At 31.9% G+C, this 8,215-nt stretch overlaps 1 pseudogene; it reads left to right on the forward strand.

Annotated features, from left to right (window-relative positions):
- The first annotated feature begins 1,433 nt into the window (after window positions 1–1,433).
- Window positions 1,434–4,986, forward strand: LOC137817433 (uncharacterized; annotated as a pseudogene).
- Window positions 4,987–8,215: the final 3,229 nt, after the last annotated feature.

Consider the following 8,215-nt stretch of genomic DNA (forward strand, 5'->3'; position numbering starts at 1 on the left):
GTTTAAATGTTATTTTTAATTTAGTTAATTGCTTCTAAAGCACTTTGATTTACTTTGTTTCGTGTTCAGATGAGAGCATAGAAGTTTACACTTCTGAATTGTATTCAAAAGCTGAAAATGAAGGTGCATGTCTCTAACTTTAACTTCTGTATTCAAATTAAATTCATTAATGTAAATGTAATATATAACCTTATTTATTATTTCAATATAGATATTGTTTCATTTGGACAACCCAATATACAATGTGAATATTGTTTGGCCAAGGTGTGGTATGAAGAAAGATCCTTCAAAACAAAGAGTTGCCTAAAGGTTGATTTTTCTATATGTTGCCAAAAAGGAAAAGTACAGCTACCTTTCCTACAACAATCTCTTAAATTGATGCTAGAGTTATTAAATGGTCAAGATCCACAAAGCCAACACTATTTACAACATATAAGAAGTTACAATAGTATGTTTTCATTTACTTCAATTGGAGGAAAAGTGTAAATGATGGTTTTGGGCCTCCTCAATTTATTCTGCATGGACAAAACTATCATAGGATTGGAGCTTACTACCTCACAGTGGAGAAATGCCCAAGTTCGCACAACTTTACATATATGATACACAAAATGAACTTTCAAACAGAGTATCTCACTTTGGGTATGTGTTACATTAGGTTAGTTTCTTTTCAGCAGATTCATTTATAAGATTATTTTGAATTAATATTTATTTAAATTTTATTTAGGTCCAATTTCAAAGAGTTTAAGTTTGATAAATCATTGATTGAAGATCTTACCAAGATGATTGATGATAACAATGTCCTGGCAAAAAGTTTTAGAAGAGTCAAAGATTTTGTAAATTCCGATGTACATTCAGATTTTGGATTGAGGTTATCTAGACATCGTTCAAAAGATCCAAGGGTGTACAATACCCCTACAACTGATGAGATAGCAGCGTTAATTGTGGGTGATATGAGCAACATGGATGTAGGACGAGATATCATAGTGAAAAAAATTTCTGGACAATTGTTTAGGTTGCATGAGACACATACAACCTTCATCCCATTACAGTATCCTTTAATATTCCCCTTTGGAGAAGATGGTTATCAAGAAGATATTCCAGTACGTAATAGCAAAGAATGTAAAAGAAGTCGTATATCGTTAAGAGAATTCATTGCATTTAGAATTCAAGAAAGAAGTGTTGAGTTTGGAAATATAGTTCATTCACGTCGTCTGTTTCAACAATTCTTGGTTGATGCATATACTATGGTTGAACCTCAAAGATTGTCGTTCATAAGAGCAAACCAAAAAACAATACGTTGTGATATTCCGAACGGTATACAAGAGGCAATGAATAGAGGAGAAACAAATTCTTCTGCAGTTGGGAAGTGTATAGTTTTACCTGCATCATTCACATGAGGAATGAGGTATATGTTCAACAATTGCCAAGATGCAATGGCAATTTGTAAGAGGTTTGGATATCCTGATTTATTTATCACAGTTACCTTTAACGTAAATTGGTCTGAAATACGTGAGTTTGTTACATCAAGAGGATTAACTGCTGCTGATAGGCCAGATATAGTTTGCAGAGTATTCAAGATGAAATTAGATCAAATGATGGTTGACTTAAAAAAAGATGAATATTTTGGCAATGTTAATGCAGGTAATGACATTAATCCATATTTTAAAATTATGTTCAGATTTTCTGCATTATAATTCAATCAATTTCTATCTTATTATAAGTATGTACACTGTGGAATTTCAAAAATGGGGTTTGCCTCATGCCCACATATTATTGTGGTTGGATGGAGAGAAAAAGTTAAGAACTCCAACAGACATTGATGGAGTGATTTCAGCAGAATTACCGCAGGCAGATTTATATCCTAAATTGTCAAAGGAAGTTGCAACGTACATGATACATGGGCCATGCGGAGCAGCTCAGTTTTCCTCACCTTGCATGACTAACGGTAAATGTTCAAAATTTTACCCAAAGAAATTTAAATTGTTAACTACTATTGATGAGGATGGATATCCATGTTACAGACGTCGAGATAAAGGAATATCCATTCTTAAAAATGGAATTAAGTTAGACAATAGGAATGTTGTCCCATATAGCCCATTGCTACTACTGAGGTATCAGGCTCATGTTAACACATAATATTGCAAGAAATCAAATTCAATCAAGTATTTGTTTAAATATGTCAACAAAGGTCCAGATAGAGCAAATTTGAAAATTACTAATCCTCAGAAAGACTCTACTGAGACACTGGTTATAGATGAAATTAAACAGTATTATGATTATAGCTATATATCTCCCTGTGAAGCTGTTTAGAGAATACTTGCCTTTGACATTCATCATAGATGGCCTCCAGTTCAAAGGCTGACTTTTCATCTGTTATACGAGCAACCCATTCTATTTAAGGACAATGAAGATATTGATGAAATATTGCATACAAATGAACATAAAAGAACAATGTTTTTAGCTTGGTTTGAAGCTCTAATAAAATCTATCCAAAGGGGAAAATTTTGACTTATTCTCAATACCCTAACCATTTTGTGTGGATGGCAGAACAAAGAGAATGGAAACCAAGGAAAAGGGGAGTTAGTATTGGAAGGCTAACATATATTCCTCCTTGCACAGGGGAATTATATTATCTCAGGTTATTGTTGAATTTTAAAAAGGGTTGTTGTAATTATGATAACATCAAGACTATTAATGGTGTTATTTACAAAACTTATAAAGGGGCTTGCTATGCCATGGAGCTGTTGGCAAAGGATAAATAATTTATTGATGCCATTATAGAGGCCAGCACCCTTGCTTCAGGAACTCAATTGAGAAGATTGTTTGTTACACTGCTATTCATGAATACTATGTCTAGACCTGAGGAAGTTTGGAACAAAACTTGGAAATTGTTATCTGATGACATTGTATACAAAAAAAGGAAAGAGTTTAACCTACTAGGTATAACTTTTTGTTTTCTTCAAACATTATAACATATTATTTTGTTCAAAATATGAAATGTTGTTCTTTTGCTAGGTCTTACAATTGAAGATGATCAAATACAAAACCTTTGTCTTCTACAACTAGAAGAATTATTGATTTTTAATGGTAAATCTTTAAAAGACTTTAACAGTCTTCCACAACCTATTCATTCAAATTCTTTTATTTATGAGAATAGATTAATTATTGATGAATTAAATTATGACAAGATACAAATGTCTAAAATTCATTCTTCCTTTTTCAATCTCTAACTGCAGAGCAACTAGTTGTGTACGAGAATATAATGACAGCAGTACTGTCACAAGTTGGAGTTTTTTTTTTCCCATACGGTTATGGTGGCACAAGAAAAACCTTTATGTGGAAAACTTTGTCTACTGCAATTAGATCAAAAGGGTTGATTGTGTTAAATGTAGCTTCTAGCGGTATAGCTTCTTTTTTACTACGTGGAGGAAAAACAGCTCATTCTACATTTTGCATTCCTTTGTTAATAAATGAACTTTCAACTTGCAACATACCTCAAGGAAGTTTTCGGGCCAAATTGTTGATTGAAACTAATTTAATTATATGGGATGAAGCTCCAATGATGAATAGGTTCTGTTTTGAATCTCTGGATAGAACTCTAAGGGATATCATGAGGGCTGTAAGTGAAGAAAATATCCTTAAACCTTTTGGTGGCAAAGTCATTGTCTTAGGAGGTGATTTTAGACAGATATTGCTTGTTGTAAAAAAGGGATTAAGATATGATATTGTGAAGGCAACAATGAACTACTCAGAATTGTGGAAACATTGCAAAGTCTTCAAACTTACTGAAAATATGAGATTAAACAGTGAAAAATCAAAGCAAACTGCATCAGAAATAAAAGATTTTGCAGATTGGATACTTCACATTGGAGATGGAGATATGGAATTAAATGAGTTGGGACAAGCAACTATTGAAATACCACAAGACATTCTAATTCTAAATGTTGAACAACCTTTATTGCACTTGGTTGAATTTGTTTATCCAGGGTACATACAAAATCTAAACTCTAATGCATTTTTTGATGATGGTGCAATATTGTGTCCTACTACAGAATGTGTGGACCAAGCGAATGACTTCATTCTAACCTTAATCCCCGGAGAAGAAGTTACTTATTTAAGTTCAGACTCCCCTTGCCAATCTGAAGAACAAGAAAATGCTGAAGCTGAGTGGTTTACAACTTAATTTTTGAATGATATCAAATGTTCCAGAATTCCTAATCACAGTGTTAAATTAAAAGTAGGAGTTCCAATAATGCTTCTAAGGAACATTGGTCAAGCCAGTGGACTTTGCAATGGAACCAGATTACAAGTAATTCACTTGGGGAAAAATGTGATTGCTGCCAAAGTTATTACCAGAACAAATATTGGTGATAACATATTAATTCCTAGAATGAATTTGACTACTTCTGACTCAGGCTTGCCTTTAATGTTACAGAGAAGACAATTCCCAATATCTTTGTGCTTTGCTATGACAATAAACAAAAGCCAAGGACAAACCCTTAAGAAAGTTGGTTTATATTTACCACGTCCAGTGTTTACATATGGACAGTTATATGTTGCTATTTCCAGAGTAAAATCCAAGAAAGGGTTGAAAATATTGATTTTGGATGATGATGGAAATACCACTAATTCAACTACTAATGTGGTTTATAGAGAAATATTTGAAAATATTGTTACAGCAATACTTATCAAGTATGAAAATTCTTTAATACAAAACTATTTTTATTTCTCATATTTTTCTTCTAATATATCTTCTAATATAGCAAAAGTAAACTAATATTTTTTTCGTATTTACAGGTTTCCTTTTAATTTCCATAGTAGATCTTTCATGACTATAATGCATTACAAAGAAAGGTATTAATCTATTTCTTCTTAATAAATTCATAATTAAAATTGTGTATAATTTTGTTTTGATGAATTTGTTTCTTCGGAGGTTTTTAATACAGGAACTCCATTGTAATTATTGAGAAAGAAGGGGATATTTAGTACAGAAAATAGGAAGCTATTATACTTTACACAGGTTCTATATTATAATATTTTACACATGTGTTGTTACATAATTCTTCCTAAATAAAGTGATCAAACTTCAGTTGTATTCAGACAGGTATATGGTTCTTTGTTTACAAAAACAAGCAGCATAATCATCAAAAGTCCATAGAACTTTTGCTAATTAAATTTATTGTATCATATTATTTTATCTTATTTGTTTCATAACTATTAACTTCAGCAGTACATTTCTTTAAACTATAGAGACAAAAACCTCTGACAGGTACAAAATCATTCTTATTCATTTTCAATATTTACATAATTCTATTAATTGTCCATTCTTTTATTGACATTTCTCTTTTATTTATTATTTTTTGCAATGATGCAATTAACATCAGATGCGAAATGAGATGTGTTGACATTGAATACAATATTGATCAACCCTCATATTATAGCACCTAAAGAAAAGCAACTATGTAGTCCATTTGTATTATTTTTAGTATGTTTTGTTCTCTTACTAGGTATATTTTCTGTTATAAAGCTTTGAATTTAAAAATACATCTTACTTCTTTTGTTATCGAATTTATTTACATTTCCCATGAAATTATTGTTGTCTGAATTGAGCCTTAAATACACTTGGTCACAAGTAATGAAGTTCATATTTATTCTATAATAGTATTTCCTATAATTAATGAGATATTGCATTATGTTACAATTTATTATGTCAAAAGTCTTTATTTAATAATATGAAAACAGAATACAGTGACTTACAATATTATGCATACATGTAGGTGTATACATTTAAGTTCTGGCTTGCTATTTTTGAAACAATGTGTTTACCATTTTCTATGTGGTTAACATCTATAAGACAGCTACATGAATATATGACTACCTCATGGATATTGTTTCTAAAAGATTCTGTATGCTTTATATTTTGCAGCTACAAAACACCCCTTGCCAATTTGATGAACAAGAAAATGCTCAGGCTACAAAACACCCCTTGCCAATTTCAAAAAGAAAACTGCTGAAGCACAGTTATTCACAACAAAACTTTACTATTTATGGAAAACTGTAGGAACTAATTGAAGGAAATAAGAGAAGACAAAAGATTGTAGCAACTGATTGAAGGTAATTGCACAGAATTGCAAAACTGATCTTATTCATTTTGATTCACTCAATCATATATATAATAATTACAATTACTGGAAGCTATAAACTAGGAATACTAACAGTAAATTGACCATTAATGCAATATAACGGTAAAATAGTTTAAGGGTAATAAAATATGAATTAATAATAATAAAATCTGAATTAATAACCAACATCCTCCCTTAATTCTAATTTGGAACAACCTTTCCAATTTGAGTCATCATATTGTTTTTCTCAATCGCCATCAATTCTTCATTCATAGCCTTTTGCATTTGGGGTGTTGAATGGCATCGACAAGTGTAACAGGTTCTGATTCTGCAAGAAAAGCAAAATGAACCAAATCTCCATTGTCATCAACTTCATCATTAAGATTTACTTCACAATCTTGAAGATGTACAGGTTGTCGTTGTTGCCTTCTTGGTCGCTCCATCATAGTTGCAATTGGAGTTACAACTTCAGGTTGAACTGCAAGTGCTTCAAGAGTGACTCTATCTTCCACATCATCGTTCAAAACGTAAATATATCATTTTTTTCGAATCCATTTCAGTTGTTGCATTCCATTGCCATTCCTCATCTTCGACAAATGTAACATCACGACTAACAATCACCTTCTTTGTCATTGAATTGTACAGTTTTTATCCCCCATGCTTATATCCAATGAAAATGGTTTTCACTACCTTATCATCCAACTTTGATCTTCTTGCATTAGGAACATGAGCATAAGTAATTGACCCAAATACCTTCAAGTGTTGCACATTGGGTTTGAATCCACTCCATGCCTCAATCGGAGTTGTGTTAGGAACACTCCGAGTGGGTGATCTGTTTATCAAATATACCGCACATGTTACGGCCTCAGCCCAAAAATAATTTGGCATACCTTTCGCTTTAAGCATGCTCCTCGCCATGTCCATGATTGTTCTATTCTTTCTCTCAGCAACTCTGTTGTGTTGAGGTGTGTAGGGGCAAGTTATGTTATGTTGCAACCCAAGTTCTTCACAGTGACTCTTGAATTCATTAGACTTGTACTCACATCCTCCATCACTCTGCATCATCTTAATTTGTCTGCCACTCTCTCTTTCAACAAATGCTTTAAATATTTTAAAGTAGTGGAATACCTCATCTTTGCTTTTCAATACATAAATCCAGGTTTTTCTTGAAAAATCATCAATAAAGGTTAAAAAATATTTATTACCTCCAACTGATGATATGTTCATCGGGCCACAAACATCTGTATGAATAAGCTCCAAAGAAAATTTTGCATGCCAAGGCTCCTTAACAAATGGTGTCTTGTTATTCTTTCCAAAAATGCAAGCCTCACAAAATTGATCAGGATGATGAATATGGGGTAAACCATTCACTAAATTTCTTTTGGAAAGATTTTCCAAACTCTGAAAATTTAAGTGCCCAAAGCGTAAATGCCATAACCACGATTCATTATTCACTATTGCATTCAAACACTTGAAATCACCCATTTGAATATCTTCTGGAAACATGCGGTTTTTTGATAAAAATGTTTTAAGAATCAAATTACCTTTTTTATCAAAAATTGATAATTTATTTTCAACTATGTGCATCTCATAACCCTTCTTAGCCAGTTTTTCCATACTCAACAAATTACTTTTCATATCAGGTACATAGAAAACATCATAGATGTACCTGTGATCACCATTCTTCAATGTGATAAGAATTCGACCTTTTCTAGTCACCGGAACGAACCTGGCTCTGATACCAGTTGTAAGAACTAATTGAAGGAAATAAGAGAAGACAAAAGATTGTAGCAACTGATTGAACGTAATTGCACAGATTTGCAAACCTGATCTTATTCATTTTGATTCACTCAATCATATATATAATAATTACAATTACTGGAAGCTATAAACTAGGAATACTAACAAGCCTGTAAATTGACCATTAATGCAATATAACGGTAAAATAGTTTAAGGGTAATAAAATATGAATTAATAATAATAAAATCTGAATTAATAACCAACAAAAACTGCCTTCCCTTTTAAATTTGAGAAAACATCTATCTAAATATATTTATACATTGCCATGACAATAAATATAATACACTGGGTCA

The sequence above is a fragment of the Phaseolus vulgaris genome, chromosome 10, assembly GCF_051622355.1.
Source record: "Phaseolus vulgaris cultivar YP4 chromosome 10, ASM5162235v1, whole genome shotgun sequence".
Taxonomy (NCBI): Eukaryota; Viridiplantae; Streptophyta; class Magnoliopsida; order Fabales; family Fabaceae; genus Phaseolus; species Phaseolus vulgaris.